Genomic DNA, 16,942 nt, shown 5'->3' on the forward strand with positions numbered 1-16,942 from the left:
TCTTTATATGAATTTGTGGTTTAAATTCTCACCATTTATATAATTTTTAAAAACACATATCAAACTGAGAATTTATTCTATAGCTGTCTCACGTTTGTGTTATCTCCAAGCCCCCAGCAAAACGAAAACAAAGAATCTTTGGAAAAGTTCACAGTCATACCCGGTCTCAAAGAATTGTCACAGATAAAATTCCATCAAACATGAGAGATAAAAATAAGAATATTGCAAAACTCAAGAGGAAGCAAACAAACATTATGAGCAGAAACATGGAATAGAGTTATACTCATAAAGATTTCAGATATTAGAATTATTATATAACTATAAAAGCTATATTTAATATATTTTTAAAAATCAATGAGGTGTGCCAGGAATATAAATTAGAAACGGTTTATATATTACATATCAAGCAGATTTGGAACTGAATTTAAGAGATATTTTATAAATTAAAAAGTATAATTAAAATGTAAAACTCAATGGACAGGTAAAGTACCATATTAGATAGACCCAAAGAGAAAATAAGTGAATTGAAAATTAGACATACAAAATTATGCTGAGTATAGACAGGGAGGAAAGGAAAATAGATTTGTGAAATGGAGATTAAGAAATAGAGTTTAAATCCAATCAGATATACAAAAGAAAAACAGAATCAGAGAAAGGTTTTATTCAAGGAAATAATATCTGATAAGTTTTCATAATTTATCAATGTTCAAAATGAAGTAGAAAATCTGAGAAGTTTTCTAACTCATTAAAGAGTTTTGGTTAGAAGTGCCAAATTTTTATCACAAAAAAGAGATCCAGCAGGCACAGACATTTTTACTGGTGAGCTCTACCAAATGTTTTCAAGGAATAGTTACAAAATTATGCCAGAATACTTAAAGAAGGAACATTTGTTAGTTCATTTTATGAGGCCAATACAACCTTAATGCCAATGGTATACAAGAAATACAAAAGAAAGGAAAATTATGGGCCAACTTCCCTCATGAACCTAATGGGAAAAATTTTTAATTGAAATTAGCAAACTAATAGATTGCTAAACTTAAGCAATCTATTAAAAAGATAATATACTATGAAAATTGGGTTTGTTCCATGAATGCAAGAATTTTTAACAATAGAAAAAATCTATAAATGTAATTCATCACATTAACAAGTTAAAGGAGGAAAAGTAAATCATTCCAGGAGACATAAAAAGTGAATTCAATAAAGTTAAATAATTAAGCTTGATAAATCTTGTTAAAAAAACTAGAAATAGAAGAGCTTTTAGTGTTTGCTTATGAATCAGAAACTATTCTTAGTCTTTCAAGCAGAGGTGATTTAATACAGGTAATGGATGACAGAAGCCAAACCAGGCATGATGAGTCAGCAACTCAAGAGCAGGAAACCAGTACTGCCCTAGGACTAGAAGGAAAATGGCTGAGAAGGTGTTGTCATCAGAGCTAAGAGGCCAGGACCTCAGGCAGATGCTGGCACTAAGATCAGCATTGCCTAGCAGGAGCTGAGTTCATGGACGGAGGGGCCATCTGGCAGGAGTTGGACCCACAGAGAAGAGGCAGGCTTTTCTGGAAATACCAGGGAGACAAGGAGATGTTACCCCGGCATCTTCCATTGTCTCCCACTGGCTAACCCACTGAGAAATTGGAGGGCAAAGGACACTGGGAAATGTATTTCTCTGAAATACGGAACAGAGTAGTAGAGTGTTTGGGAAGGGGTCTGAGGACAAATTAGTTGGGATGCAATAAATGATTAAAGCAGACCAGGGAAAAGAGATGCTGGTCAAAGCAGGTGGGCTTCCCAGGTATTTCAATGTCCTAGTCTTAAAACTTGGAGGTGGATACAGTATTGTTATATTACTAGTCAAATATCCTATATACATTTCATAAATATTATTCCTTATATTAAATATTTAATTTACTTCAAAACAGCAGGACACACATCTATATGTATAGTATAATCCCATTTTTTGGACACATCTTATTTTATTCAGATAGCAGTCTGATCGAACATGCTCTAAGAACACTCAAATAATAAGTCAAATATAATCAGATTTCAAAGATTGGTCTTCAATATTATAGCCATTGATGCTACACTTGCCTATGATCTCTCTAATACAAAACCACATCCATACCTCAGTGGCCACCAACCCACTGAGTACAACTTCCTTAACTGTGAGCTATTTGAAGTTACCAGTTTGAGCTCTACTGACTATTTTTTTCAGACTCTGAAAAGTTCTAGGTATCTGGCAGCAGGGGTTGGAGGAACCAGCACAACTGTGACATAGTACCAAAATGTGGTTAATCGAGGCTCCAATTAAGTCACAGCAGTGTTCACTACAGCCAGGGTCTTCTATGAGAGGTTAAGGACACACTGAGCCATGGATCTAGGTGGAAAGTCAGCTGGCTGAAAGTCACCCTTGTATAATCTCATTATTATTCTCTATACTGTCATATACAGTATACAAATACATAAATATAGAAATACACATGAACTTTGAGAGAGAATTCGAATGAGCAAAAAGATACCCCAAATTATATTAATACTTATGTTACAAAAATTGAATTTAAAAACGAAAAAGCAAACTAGAAGAGGTAAGACCAACCTTCTTTAGGAGTAATCATTCAAAACCCAACTACTACAAATTTAGGGAAACACGAATTGTAGTATAACTAAGAAAGCTTATATGTCAATAACCATATTTATTCTATGTGAAGAAATGATGTCTTAATAGAAGAGGGCTAATTTGCATGAAGTCTGTAAAAGGGAGCTTAGATAGACAGAATCGAGCTACATGTTTGTCTAATAATGTCTAGAAGTAAAGGATATCTGGTTCACAGGCATTAATCTCTGATTTTTTTCTTTTGTCATTAATAGGTATCCATATAAATCAATATAAATATAAATTGAAAGGGAGGATATTACATTTTAATAGTGATTATTTCCACCAATGGTTTCTGTTTCATTCCTTACTATTTCATATATTTCCAATGTTTCTTAAGCATAAATTATTTTAAAAATGAAAGAACAGTGAGTAACACACTAAAACAAAATTTTTTAAAAACTGTGACTGCCATAGTTATGAGCCAATTGTGAAAGGGAGAGAGGTAGATAGAAATAGGATGACTAATCTTCCAAGGAAGAAATGAGGAATGTGGGATTTTCTGTACATGGAATTTTTGTTGCTAAAATCAGGACGATACTATACATACCTGGACTGTGGGAAAGTACTATAGCAATTTGTTTTCTAACTGTGAATTTCTGTCTTGGTTCAGAGACAAACTTCTGATTAATAGGGTGAGTACATGTGGTATTTCTGGAAAGAGATTTAAAATCTTAGCTTGCCCTATTAAATGTAGATACTCTACATACTTGTGAGAGAATATTAAACTTTCGAAAGCTAATGTTTCAACTAACTAGCTGAGAGTGAAGCCCTCAAAGATTACGACATAGAGATTCCTGGGTATCAGTGAAGATATTGAGAAGAGAAAAAAGGGAAGTTGAAAAAAGAAGTGGAGAAAGAACCATGGAAAATGTTTTCCAATCTCATTTTTCCTAGGGCTGGTCCTACATTGAGGAGTGAAATTATGTTTTCTAGAGATAGAATTCTAGAAATTAACTCTCACATAGATATTTTCAAACCAAAATTCAAAAACAGAAGAATGTGTGCACACGTAGTAGTTGTGCTTTATTTTCTTTTGTCTGTCATTATCCTGTGGTTAGGTGTCCCTTGGAATATTTCTGGGAAAGTGGGGTATTATATTTGACAAGGCAGGATTTAAATTTTCTTAAGTGTTGTGGCCCTATGGAATGGTTCTCAATCTTGGCTGCACATTACTACACCTGGGAAAAATTTTAAATATCTCTATGCTCAGGTCACACCCTAGACCTTAGGGGACAAGCATTAGTATTTTTGAAGCTCTTAGAATTAAAAGCTGTTAATTTTATAGCACTGCAATTTCTAGGAAGAGTATAGATGTTGTGAGTAGACTTGTTACAGCATTGTGATCACTTGAAGCAGAACAGTATGTAGAAATTTATCAGTTGTAACAACTTGGACCAAGATTAAGAGAAATATAATAAAGACAGAAGAAATGTTTGGTCTTGCTTGAGGACCACAATATATGGGACACAAATAAGTCATGTGGGGAACTTTGAAAATGCCCTGGCCCCACTCTGTGCCAATTAAATCAGAATCTCTGCTTGAGTGCGTCTTAAGTATTGCTATAAAGAAATAATGGTTTTGATGCACAGCCAGTTAAGAACTGGTATCCTCAAGAATCCTGATGTGAAACAGCTGTTTTAGAAGAAAAAAATGTCCATACTTTGCATTCAGAAGAAGAGACAAGGCAAAGTGACAAAGCAATCAAGCAAAAGGGCTGGAAGAGCTGGTAGATAAAAGGGCATCAACTTAAATTAATTCAGCAATTTAGTAAAGATTAGCTGGAGTATAATTTTACTTAAATAAATTCCAGTTAGCCAAATACAATGAAAATAGAGTTCCTTTTATAGAAACTATAACATCCTTTTTGAATGATTTCAAAAAGACTAGAAGCATTAGATATGAAGTGTATCCATTTGCTCAATGGACAAAGGTTTTGTTTTATTGTATTTACGTAATGTGACAGGTTTGGCTACCTGGAGTAGTGCCTGTAAGTGGATGTAAAATGGAAAATGTAGTCAGTGAGACTGATTAATAACCATGGGCAGAGAAATAGGCCAAGTGGAAAAACTTATTCATGTAATTGCTTCGTTTTGCTGACTGCAAAAGGATTTGTTTTGGAAATGATTCCAGCTATTTAACTTGGTGGATTGATAGATCAGAGAAAGGTCTTAGAAATGATATTACACAATTTTGTTTATAACATGAACTTAGTTTGAGCCAAAAAAATGTGTGTCACTTTTTGTATCTCCTTCTAAGACATTTGTCTTGAGAAAATAATGAGCATACAACATAAACAGTCTTTGTGAAAAAAGTAGAAAGATATTAATAGCAGAGAGCTTTCCTAAAACCATGGACTCAGAATTATCAAATTTTAAAAAGACAAAGCTCTTTTTTCTCTATTTATACACAAAAATAAATGGGAAAAAACAAAAATTACCCATAATTTCATTTACATGATAATTCATGCTGCCATAAAAATGTAATTCATGTACTTGGTAAGAAAATCCAAGAATGAAATAATGGTAAACATGAAATATAAAATTCTCCTCCCTCTAGTCTCCCACCAAGACATCTAGAACTTACCTTGATAATCACTGTGGACAGATTCTTGATTATCTTTTTTCTAAAAATGACTTTAATACACATTCCCCTGTATAGAATTTATATCTTAAACTCGTTATAGAAAATATAATTTTATCTTTTCATATTACACAAAAGGATGTTCAGAACCTAGGCTTTGTGTTTTTGTTTAACAATTTATCTTCAAGATATTCTGACTTTTAACATGCATTGTATGAATATATCATATTTTATTTAAACAATCTGCTACCAATAACATTAATAGTATAGCTTAGTTTATGCATTTTTGCAAGATTATCTATGTGATAAATTCCTACCAGTGAAATTGCTGTAGAGTGTATAAATTAAAAGTTTTTTTATTGCTGTGACCTAATATGCTGCCAAAACATGGCCCCAGTTTATATTCCTACCAATGTCATACGAGAATATCTAGTACTCACACACTTGCTAACATGGACTATTATTGCATTTTTTAAAGATTTATTAGTTTGATTAGATTGATGTTGAACATCTTTTATTATGCCTGGTCATTTGTATTTCTTCTTCTATGTATTCATCTCCCTTGTATATTATTGTATTGACTTATTTGTCTTTCTTGCCTCACTGATTGACAAAGATTTAAATTATTGGCAGTAGAAAAACGGAGAAAAAGAAACTCAGTGCTGTACAGGACAATTTGACCCTATTTGTTGAAATGTAAATTGTTTTAATCTTTGACTTACTAGGTCTATTTCTAGTAATTTTGCTACAGAAACAATAAATAGGAAAAATCTTTACAATGATTAACATAAATTATTAAAAAGAATATGTCTAATATATTCTTTTTGTAAAATACTAAAAAAATTTTAATTGATACATACTTGTACATATTTATGGGGTACAATGCAATGTTTTGATGTATGTATACTATACATTGTATAATGATCAAATTAAAGAAATAATTTTGTCCATAGAAAAAATGTTTGGATATTTGTACATCTAAATGTTAATAGCAGTTATTTATGGGCTATGGGGCTGTTAGGAATTTTTTCTTTTAGACATTTTTGTAATTTAAAATGGTAAGTATAAATTACTTTTATAGTCAAAATAACAATGAAATTATTTCCATTTTGAAAAATTAATTCTAATTGAAAATGTCATACCAGAGCCACATGCCAGGACTTTCTTACTCTTGGTGCTGGTATAAGGTACAAGTGATGGCACATATTGTCAGATATGTTTGGCTTCTGCCTTATGGTTGAAGAAGAGCTTAGGAGGTATTGCTGCCTAATTTATGAGCTTTTAAGTTGAAGCTTGATGCACAAGAAGCATCACATTAGCTTTAAGAACATTCTGCCTCCTTGGACTATATTCTCTACTTTTTATCGTATTTATTAGCATCAGAACTCTGTTTACCAAACAATTAGAGAAGATCAAGGAAAATGAGAAGCAATGAAAGTAGATTCAGTTAATACTCTAGCTTGTCAGCAGCTTTCATGAAAGATTTGTTTGTTGAAGAAGTTGAACCTATTGGCTTAAACAAGAATTTAAGTCTGCTAGCTCTTACAGAGCATGGACAATTAAGAGTTTATTAGGAATTAATTGAAAATAATGCAGATGGGAGGAGGATGATTTAAAGGAAATTATACCAAATGCTTTGAATCAGCTTATGAGTTTTGAACTAGTAAACAAATGCAAACTATCATTTGATGAAGGTTATTATAAACTGATAAAATGATTCAAATATAAGAATGGAAAATTGGGAATAAATGAGTGAATTTATAGAAACAAATAGCAAAAATGTGAAACTAAAGGAAAGAGGAACAGTGGGTGAATGGGGTTAGCTAAGAATATGGTTTAACAGGCATACCCTATTCATTTATGAAGAAATTTCAATCCTCAGAACACTACTTGTCTTAGTCTGTTTGGGCTGCTATAGCAAAATACCATAAGCTGAGTAGCTTATAAACAACAGAAATTTATTTCCCACAGTTGTGAAGGCTGGGAAGTCCATGATCAAGGCAGATTCAAGGTCTGGCGATGGCCCCCTTTCTAGCTCATAGATGGTGCCTTCTTGCGATGTCCTCACATTGGCAACGAGCTTTCTGGGGTCTCCTCTGTAAGGTCACTAATCCGTCTATGAGAGTTCTGACTTCATGACCTAATCACCTCCCAAAGCCTCCACCACTTAATACCATCACCTTGGGGGTTACGATTTCAAAATTTTGGGGGACAGAAATATCAAGTCTATTGCATTACTATTTCATCAGTGAGAACTTCATGAACTCACTAAGATTTATGTTTATGTATTTTTTTGTCTTTTTTTAGTACCGATATTCTTAATTTATAATATTATTTGCCTATATAGTTTAAAGAAAGGGTCAATGCCTAATTAGGGCAGTAGGTGTCTTTTGTTTGCCATCAAAATGTTTTAAGACATTTTAAGTGTGAAGACATACAGGTCATTAAGGTTACAGACATCAGTCTGCTCTTGTTCCACACCCACATGTTTTACTCAAGATCCTAGAGGGAAAATATGTGAAAATATACTGGTAGGTGATAAGCATCCTTGTAATACCGGCCAATGTTCATTATTGCTTTCTAGGTACCAGAAATTGGGTTAAGCACTTTAATAGATGTTACCCCTTTTTATTATCACAACATCCCAAGGAGTAGTAGATGGGACGGTTGTGTCCAAGTTAGATACAACAGGAACTGAAACTTAGAAAAGTCAAGCAACTTGCCCACATTTACAAAACTCATCAGTGGAATAGCTAGGATTAGAAAATTCCCAGATCCACAGTTGATGCTCTCATCTGCATCTTTAGTATTTCCTGAGTGATTTTACTATTACCCCTAATACTATTTAATAAACAGTTAAAGCCTCCACCCTATTCTGGGCTTTACTGTTGAGAATGGAGCACTGAGCCTGATAAACAGTATCCAATCTAGTGTGCATATTTCTTCTAGCTACTTAATACTACTTAAGTCCATTGAACATTATAGTCAGATTTCTTGACATGTTTTATCCCCAAATAAACAATCTTAGCATATTCAATTGTGGACTTTTAACCCTTAGATCAGATGTTATATGAGAGCTACATTAGTGGGAAAAGGTAGTTGAATTCCATTATAATTGAATATACTCAGGAAAGTTTAGATGCATAGCAAAATTATTATTTCACACTTTACACAGATTCAGGCAGGTAGAACAGTTTCCAACAGTGGTCAGGTAGCAACCATACACAGGCAATCAGATGTCTCTATGATGAAAGGATTAAGGGTGCAGAGGGGTTTGTTCTAATGTATATTTCAATTCCCTAATGTTCTACTATGATATTTAAAATATTCTGGCTGAAGATTACCTTTCTTTCTTGGCTTCTCTTCATTTACCAGAACTTTTGTATACGCTTTTTTTTTCCACATAGAGAGTCTTGCTATGTTGCCCAGGCTGGAGTACAGTGGCTATTGATAGACACAATCATAGCACACTACAGACTTGAACTCCTGGATTCAAGCGATCCTCCTGCTTCGGCCTCCAGGGTAGCTGGGAGTAAAGGTGTATACCCACCATGCTCAGACTGGCTTATACAGTCTTGACATCTACTATAGGTATGTTCAATATTTGCATTTTAAAGGAATAGTATTAATGCTTAACCTCACTGGTGATCAGGGAATTTGAAATTCAAGAAGAAAGAAATATTTTTTATCCACCATATTATGTTAAAAAAATTCAGTGCTACTGAGGATTCAGGGTCATGAACATTATACATTGTCATAAGAATGTGAATTGGAATCTTTTTGTAAACTAATCTGGCAATGACAATGTTTTTAAAAAAACACCTTTTGGCCTTTTAGTTCTACTTTTGGGACTTGAGTTTATGAAAATTAAAGCACCAATGAGAAAGAACACTGTTGACCTTTGAACAATGCAGGAGTCAGGAGAGCCAAGCTTGTGCAGTCGAAAATCCACGTATAACTTTGACTCCCCCAAAACTTAAACACAAATAGCTTACTATTGACCAGAAACCTTACCAATAACATAAACTGTCAATTAACACATATTTTGCATGTTGTATGCGTTATATACTCTATTCTTTATTTTCCTTTTTTCTTTTCTTTATTTATTTTTTTGATTTCCTGACCAGGAACATATACTGCATTCTTTTAATAATACAAGCTAGAGAAAAGAAAATGCTATTAAGAAAATCACAAGGAAGAGAAAATGGATTTGCTATTCATAAAATGGAAGTGGATTATCATACAGGTCTCCATGCTTGTCTTCACATTGAGTAGGCTGAGGAGGAGGAAGAAAGGGGGGAGTTGGTCTTGCTGTCTCAGGGGTGGCAGAGGCAGGAGAGGTGGAGGAGGTGAAAGCGGAGGCAGAGAGGCAGGCACACTTGGTGTAACTTTGCAGAAATACCTTGTAATTTCTGGGTGACTTTTTTGCTTTTTCTTTTCTCTAAAAATGTTTCCATACAGTACCAGTCCTTCTTCCATCATTTGCATTAGTTTCAGTTCCTGTATCATAGAAAGATCCGTGTGGTAAAAGAAGTCAAAAGCAGGCTTGAATAACTGGACTCCTTCTGCCAGATTGTCTAATGTCAATTTGTTTTCTGGCACTGTTTCTTCTATGTCTTTTTCCTCATCATCTGGCATTGGTTTGGAAGCACTCTTCTCCATCAGGTCATCTTCTGGTAATTCCTCTGGTGTTGTTTCTGTTAACTCTTAATTTTCTCCAAAATCCATACCTTGAAACCCTTCACCCCTCACCTTTTTTGCCATAGTCACAATCTCTTTCATGATTTTCTTGATTGGCTCTGTCATAATTCCTGTGAAGTCATGCACGGCATCTGGATACAGTTTTCTGCAGCAGAAATTTTTATTTTGGGCTTAATGGCTTTCATAGCTTTTTCTATAGCAATAGCAGCATAATTGTGTTCTCTCTACCTGGGTTCTCTTTCGTAGCATTGATAACCCTTTCAATGAAGTGTAATACCATGTATAATGAGCCTTAAAGTTCCTTATGACTCTTTGATCGAGAAGCTGAATTAGAGATGTTGTGTCTGGGGGCAAGTAGATCTCTTTGACACCTTTGATGTGGAAATCTTGAGGTTCTGAGCGGCCAGGAGCATTGTCCAATATCAAAAGAACTTTAAAAGGCAGTCCCTTACTGACAAGGTACTTCCTGACTTGAGAAACAAAGTACTGATGGAACCAATCCAGAAACAGGGTTCTCATTGTCCAGGCTTTTTTGTTGTACTCTGTCAGGAGGAAACTTGAGTCTTTTGTGTTTAATTTTAAGGGGGAAAGTTTATACTGATAAAATCAAAGCCGGAATAATTATTATTATTTGACATTTCTTCCTTTGTTTGACGAATTCCCCCAGCCTATCAGTTTTGATGGACGCAAGAAACCACCTCCTGCTTTAGAAGCTAAAATGCCAAATGCTTGCTTTCTCAGCCTCCTTTGCAGCTAGGGTACAAGCATATGATTTAGGTTCTGCCAATCTGTTTGCCTGTGCTGAATTTTGACTTAGGAATTAATAAAAAAAAGAAACAGATTCAGTTATGCTTTCTGTTTCTAGTGGAGGCCATGTAGCAGCTGCTAAAGTATCTGTTATAGAGTGAACAAGTGGGAGTGGTGATGGTGGTTTAACAGTTGGCCTAGGATTGAGCAACTGGTGTAGTTGCTGCTATCAGCAAGCTGCAGCGTCACTTCCTAGAGGTGGTGGCAGCGGTTTCCTCCCCAGACAAGTTCTACAGCATGGTTTGGGGCACATTTCCTGGCTGCTTAGCTTTGACTGTGGTTTTCTAGCCTTTATAGCAGTTCTACAAGGTCCCTAAGATTTCTGTGATAAACTTATTTACTGTGAAAGTCAGTCATGATAGGCTTCTGTGGTTTATATTTTTAAAAATCCAAGATATTTAAATGTAACAGCAAAGGTCTGTTCTTTTAAATTAAGACATAATCTATGCATCATCAGATAGAATGGACAAAATTCAACAAGTTGAATTGAGCTAAAGACCAAAGATATATTAAGCCTGAATGGTCTTAAAAATTTAACTGGATAGACTTCAGGTTTTTGACCAAGCAGAAAATAATTTAGGTAAAAACCTAATAATAAACTAACATTCTAGATGGTCTAGGGTGTTTGGGCCCCAATATCCTGGCTAAAAATGTTCATTCTAACTTCAAAAGAAAAATAGAATATGAAAATATACTGAAAATCTTGAACAGTATTTTTCAATTTTAGGAAAAAACCCTTTGTAGGCTTTCAATAGGCATTAGTGAAAAAAAAAAAAGAAATCTATGGTTAATAAATATGAAAACTGTGGATATAATCATAATTAAACAGATCTCAATTAATTTCTTAAAGTATTTAACATGTGCTATCCATTATGAATCTCTAAACCTGTCAAAAATTCAGTATTTTCCAAATATATTTGAACACGGAGTGTTATATAATATTTAGCAAGAAGTTAAGAAGCGAATATTCCTCTAAACAATCTGGCAAATACTAGGGTAGATCAATTATGATCTAACATTTTAGTACATTTTAATGTATTACGGTAATTTTGGTTGCAAGTAACAAAAAGCATAACTCAATCCAGCTCACATAGCAAAGAGATTTTGAACAATAATGAAGACTCAAGGATAGTGTAATGCAGAGGTTTAGTGATGACACAAAATAAATGCTTCTTGTCTTTCTCTGTTCCTCCACTCTACCTTACTTATTACGTGCTATAGATTGAATGTTTGTGTCCCCCCCAAAATTCCTATGTTGAAACCTAATCCCCAGTGTGACAATATTTGGAAATGGCAGCTAGGGGAGGTGATTAGGTCATGAGGGCAGAGCCCTCATGAGTGGGATTAGTCCCTTTGTAAAAGAAACCCCAGAGATCCTCCTTGCCTTTTCCTCCATGTGAGGACACAGTGAAAAGACAGCTGTCTACGAACCAGAAGCCTCTTCATCAGACATGTTGATTTTGAATTCACCAGTTTCCAAAACTGTGCGAAATAAATTTCTCCTCTTTGTAAATCACGCAGGCTATGGCATTGTGGTATAGCAGCCGGAACAAACTAAGGTTTTAGTTTTATTCTATGGCTTGAAATTTCATGTAATTACAATACAACCGTGAATTTCTACTGCCTTGTGACTCCTCTGCTGGATTCAGAAAGAGGGCATTTTCTTCTTCAATCATTGAATGGAAAAGCCGTATGTCCTTTTGCTTTGATTATCTGAAGGCATATGTTCCTTCCTGCACCAATTTCCATGACCAAGAATTAGGCATTGGACCATCCCACTCAAGCTTTTTGAGGCTGAGAAATTTATTGTTAGGACTGTGTTTGAGTGAGGACCACTGACCATGTGGGAAGTCACCACAATGTCCACTACATGCTTTTCCATTTTAGTAAATTTTTCCATTAAGATAATGCTAGAACCAAATCAGAGGAGCAGAACATGGAGCCCCCAACTTTTGTTGACCTGACAAAATGAGGTTGTTTCAACTGGATAGTTTTGAGCCTCACTTTTGCTTTTATGTCCCAGTCCAAATCTATTTTAAGCAATTTTCAGATCCATATGTTTAGGATATTCCATTTTTTTGTTTATGCATCTGTTTATTATATATAAGATATATATATCTAATATGTATAAATATTATTAACATGCACACATACACCCACCTGTATGTATAGTTTGGAGGCCAACATCCAAAACTGTTTCCTCTAAAAAGTGAAGAGAAAAGATGGGTGCAGGAGTCAGAAAGAAAGACTTTATTTACATTTGTGTATTTGTACCTAAACATTTTACATTACAGATGTATTAACATTTTATAATTTTAAACACTATTTTAAAACAAGGAGATAATTTATCTTAAATTTGGCTCTCAACTAAAATGTATCAAAGTACATCCTAGATGTAATTTGCTTATCAGGTTTCTACATAGGAATTTAAAAGGCCCCTGCATTTCGGAATGGGCCTAACATGTAATTGCACTCATACACTGTGGTCTACAATTGACAACCAAATACGTACAGAGATAGCTGCAGAGTACTACAGGGAGCTGGCAACTCCTGTGTTTGCATTAGCTTCTACTAGTTTCTTTACCTTTCCTCTGTGTCTGACAGATTTCATATGACTGTTTTTAAATGTTCCCTTAGCTACAGAGCTAATGTGCTTATGTCTGTAAGGGGTCTCATGTGAACCTGTAAATAATTAAAGATGCATTAGCTCCCTGGAGAGCCATCATGATTTCCTGAACAAGCCACAATATCTAGAGACCTATTTATACAATTTCCCTAAGAAATAGCCTAGCTTTGAGGAAGAAGTCATATCACTCGGCAATGAGTATTATAATTACTCACAGCAGTTTGCCTGGTGCTATATAACATCCAATTTACAGAATTAAAGGTAATGTAATTCAACAGGAAAATGGCTGGTTTTAAGGAATGAATGGCCACATCAACTATTGGAAGTGTCTTTGACTTGGAGCCTCTATATTAGGGTTTCACAGGGTTTATGTTTTAATTAATATCCTATTCAGCTTGCTGTAACTTTCATTGAACTTTTCTAGGACAAAACAAGTCAGAAATCCATCTTTGATTAAAAGCTAAAAGCAAACTACCAAAGAACTGAGACAAATTTTGGAGAAAGTGATCTATCAGGACTAACCATTCTAAGAGGATAAACACTAATCAGACAAAAAAAGAACCAGACATGATATAAAAATCCTATGAAATACACCATGTAAAAAGTTATTTTTTTTAAGAGGAAGGGTTTAACCTGCCAGAAGATATACTTAGCAGTTTGGAGGTCTAACATTGCTAATCCCAGGGGAGGAAAATAATGAGCTAAGATACCACAGAATCATTTAAACTGTAGAAAATGAAGCTTTAAATATTCTCACAAAAAAATGGGATGCTAAAGTACTAGGGTTTAGAAATGTCTTATATTAATGTTTAATTTATATCCTGAGAACTTAAAAATTATGTTTCATTGTTATACTTATTTTATTATAAAAATAATAAATGCAGTAGTATTAGATTTAAATAACTCATTGGGTTTAAAATGAGAAATAAATGTTTCCCTCTCTGCTACCTGCAATCTTATTACCCAGAAGTAGCTACTGTTAATAATTTCTGGTTTACCCTTTTATATGTTACATTTCTTTTTTAAAAAAATACACTATACTAGTATACATACTAATTATTTATGAGCCTTGCATTTTATCATTTAATAATATGTCTTAATGGTCTTTTCACAACAGCAGTGTATCTCTGTCCCATGCTATCAGTGACTACATGGTGCATGGTATAGATGCACCATTTACTTATTTACCAATACTTTACCCTGTATTTTATTATTTAGATTGTTTCCAATTTTCCCTTGCAAACAACATTGTAATGAACATCCTTTTGCATATATAACATCCTTTTGCATAATGTATTTGCGCATATTATTGCAAATACATCATAGTGGTTGCTGTCAAAGAGAATATACCCTGCTGATTTTAATAGATAATGCTAAATTGTACACCAAAAATATTTCATTAATGTGCACACCCCCCAAGGGTGTGTGAGCATAGCCCTTTTTCTCAGGATGTCAGCAACACTGAATTTTTATCAAAATATAAGTTATGCCAATTTATTAGTTGAAAAATAGTAGCTCAATGTTATTTGGATTTGAACTACCATTGGTATTGAGCATCTTTTTACATATTCACTGGTGATTTGTTTCTCTTTATCTGTTGTTTCTCTTTTTCTGTGTATTACTTGTCCATATTATCTACTCTTTTGAACACTGAGTTTTTCACTATTTTCTTAATGATTTTTAAGTTTAAAAGATGACCTTTTTATCTGCTGCATATGATTCTATAATAATGTTTTCTTAATTTACCTTTTAACAATGATTTGTGAAATTTCTGGCTATTGAAAAATATTTTTAAAAAATATTTTATGTAAACAAATGTTTATTCTTTGCCACTGATAATTGTAAGTTTAGAATCTTCCAGACCTCAGGGAAGACCATCAATGGGAAATTATCGTCAGAGACATTTCACTCTTTCCCACTTAATTGTGAAGGAAAAAATAACATTGGAATTCCTTGGAGGCAAATGGAGCTCTCACTTGGTCATTACCATCTTTACTCTCAGACTCCAACACAAGTTCTCATCTTTAAGATTTACCTTAGGGCAACTACTCTTGCCTTCCCTTTTACAGACTCATTCTTCTAGGCTCTCTGGGGCTGATATTTCATTATAAATAAAATCCTGCAAATCCCTGGAGTCTCAGAGAACCCTCCCTCGGTGCACTAGCCTTCACTAAAACTTGATTCTTCTTTCTGGAGTCCAACTCCTGTTCCATTGCATCAAATGAAAGATGTTTATTCGAGTACTGAAGAGAGAAAATGGGAAGTTTGAGTTTCGTGTTCTAGGTTTTCCCTGCCAATGTACGCAGTGTCTTTAAAACTAGTTGGGTTCAAAAAGTTTGACTAAACCCAATACTTAAACATGCTCTTAAGTAGACATGTCGGAAGTTCCTGCAAAGATTCTAGTTCCGAATGGAAAATATTTTTATTTATTTGTTTGTTTGTTTGCTTGCTTGCTTGTTTATTTATTTATGTATGTATGTATGTATGTATGTATTTGAGACAGAGTCTCACTCTGTCACCCCAGGTAGAGTGCAATGGCATCACCATACTTCACAGCAACCTCAAACTCCTGGGCTGAAGCGTTCCTCCCACCGCAGCCTCCCGAGTAGCTGGGAGTACACGCACACACCACCATGCCCCGCTAAGTTTTTTATATTTTGTAGAGAATGGGTCTTGCTGTTGCTCAGGCTGGTCTTGAACTCCTGAGCTCAAATAATTCTCCCACCTCGGCCTCCCAGAGTGCTAAGATCACAAGCCTGAGCCACCACACTCCACCCCAAATAGGAAATATTTCTTAAAGAAAGACTGTCCTATGCTTCCCCACTCTCATTTCTCATTTATTTTCACTCTACCACTGCAGTGTGGCTTCTACTCTCATCACTTTACTGAAACCATTCTAGCTGAGGTTACCAGTTACTTAATTAACAAAAGCAATAGATTTTGTTTTTCACGTTGTCATTTTACTTGACTATTCTGTGACATTTAAACTATTGACAACATATTTCTTGAAAACGTGCCCTTTGTCTTCCTTTCAAGACATGACTTTCTAGTTGATTTCTTCCTACTTCTCTCGTGATTGTACCTTTGCCTTCTCTGCTGACTCCTCTTACCTTGCCAAACCTTAAATGTGTGTGCTTCCTGGTGTTCTGTCCTTGGCTCTCTTTCTTTCTCTCTTATTGAGCATTACTTTATCCTGTGATCTCACCAATTCTTTTAGTTTTAATTATAATCAGATGACTCTGGAAAACTATTCTAAATTTCAAACCCATGAGGAATCTGCACCCAGATATACACAGGCAACTCAACCTCAACTATCTCTAACATTTAACTCATTGACTCCCCTCTAATTTTGCAGAACCTGGATTTCCCTCTGCCGGATACTGCACCACCACTCAGTCACCCAAGTCAAATGAATAACTCATTTAGAACTTCTCCCTTTCCCTCACATTTTATTTTCACTTGGTTAAAATTTATTAGAGAGGTTTTAGTGTGATGGTATCATTTTTTTCTTTAACAGTTATGGTGCTGTGACTCAGAAAAGATCAGATTCATCATTGGACCACTGGGCCTCTCAC

General features: G+C 34.7%; 1 pseudogene; it reads right to left on the bottom strand.

The window, feature by feature from the left end:
- Positions 1–2,026: 2,026 nt before the first annotated feature.
- LOC123648148 lies at positions 2,027–2,370 on the bottom strand (annotated as a pseudogene).
- Positions 2,371–16,942: the final 14,572 nt, after the last annotated feature.

Source organism: Lemur catta, chromosome 12 (assembly GCF_020740605.2).
Source record: "Lemur catta isolate mLemCat1 chromosome 12, mLemCat1.pri, whole genome shotgun sequence".
Taxonomy (NCBI): domain Eukaryota; kingdom Metazoa; phylum Chordata; class Mammalia; order Primates; family Lemuridae; genus Lemur; species Lemur catta.